Raw genomic sequence first — 1,626 nt, 5'->3', positions numbered from 1 at the left:
AAAACATTGCTCTTCAGTGCTACCATAGCACCCCATTTTTAATCATATTTGGTCATATCAGTTTTTTATTATTTCTATTTGATTGTCTAAAAAAAGAACATTAATATTAGTAAATAATATTTTATGTCGGTTTATGAATCAGCATGTGTGGCCATCTTTTTATACCCACTTTGAAATCATTGTTTTTTTAATCTTAGCCTTCGGAGATTCAGATCACAACTCGGGGATGGAGATTTCCTGGGTACATTAAACTGCAATGCTAATTCCATTCTGGATGTAAAGTTTCCTCCCGACAGCTGGTTTATAACCAGAAACACAAGCTTGCTTATTTTTTCTAATGGATGCAAAGTAAAATAAAATATATTTACTTCTGACCTGCTCACTTTATCAAAGCCATTTTTATGTGGAAATGCAAATTACTCTGATAAAGATGTATTACCAGCATCAATATCCTCCCCTCTCGGGCCAAATCGGCTATAAACAACTACTTTACAAAACTGTTCCTTTCTAGAGACTCCTCTTTAATACCAATATATATTTTCTTGCACATTCTTTTTTATTTATTTATTTTTTTTTTTTTTATGTCTGTGCATTTAAAGCATATTTTTTGCTTTCCTGCTATGTGCATACATTTCCTATTCAATGATGTGTGAATTGAAAAATTGAATGTTTTGTATGCCTAAAATATAGTTCACTTCAATAACTTTGGTTTTTTTTTTCTTTTTGTGATTTCCACAGAGAACCAAAATCCACAATTCGAGAGGTCTCGTTCAAGACCAAATCTCCACTGTAATGCAGCAAGGGCTCCAGTTGCTAAGGAACTCCATTATGAGTTGGAATCACATTCTTCTACAGTGAAAAGCAAGGTTACAGCTAGGAAGGAAGTGAGCAGCTCGGAAGGTCACAAAGACAAAAGCTCTACAGCCAAAGCAGAGTCTATTCCTGAAGTGGAAGCTCTCCTTGCAAGGTTGCGTGCTCTGTGATCAAAAAAAAAAAAAAAAAGTGTTCTCTATTGTTTTGATCAAGAGGATGTGTTAAATTTCAAGATGCTGCTGCTAAATGTGTAGCCCTACCTTTAAATGGGCCATGGGTAAAAGATAGAGTTTAGCAGTTTGATAACAGTCTCACACCCAGAGTATCTACTTCCTGACAATCCATATAATTGTGTGTTGCCTACAGTTATCTGATTTCTCTTTAATAGTCTAGTGCCTGTATAGTTCTAAAACCAAATAATTTACCTTCTGATCCATGCAGATTTTCCCACATCTCCCCGATTTTCCCCCCAAAAAATGTAGTAATGCATTTATCCACTCTATGAGCTCCAATACTGTGCATTAAATTATAATTTTATTAATGCTCTAAAATACAGCTGACACTAACCTATAATTCAAACTGATCTTGTGATCAAGTAAATCCTTATTTATAGGTTATGTTTATTAAAAACATGTTCAATGTACAACTGATCAACAGGCCCAGGTAATTAGACATCTAAAATAGTATGCAAATTTCAACTCTTCTTTTAAAAGTCAAGCTCCCAGACCTCTCTTTTAAAGTAATATAATTCATTATTCTAATATTTTGGTCTCCTATGTTTATACTTGGGCATCCTAAGTGTATGATCCACAC

The 1,626-nt window shown here is 34.0% G+C and overlaps 1 pseudogene; it reads left to right on the top strand.

The window, feature by feature from the left end:
- Positions 1-737: 737 nt before the first annotated feature.
- Positions 738-1,620, top strand: LOC140321500 (protein diaphanous homolog 3 pseudogene; annotated as a pseudogene).
- Positions 1,621-1,626: the final 6 nt, after the last annotated feature.

Source organism: Pyxicephalus adspersus, unplaced genomic scaffold (assembly GCF_032062135.1).
Source record: "Pyxicephalus adspersus unplaced genomic scaffold, UCB_Pads_2.0 Sca5757, whole genome shotgun sequence".
Taxonomy (NCBI): Eukaryota; Metazoa; Chordata; class Amphibia; order Anura; family Pyxicephalidae; genus Pyxicephalus; species Pyxicephalus adspersus.
Note: the sequence above shows the minus strand (reverse complement) of the source record. Positions and strands in the feature narration are given on the sequence as shown.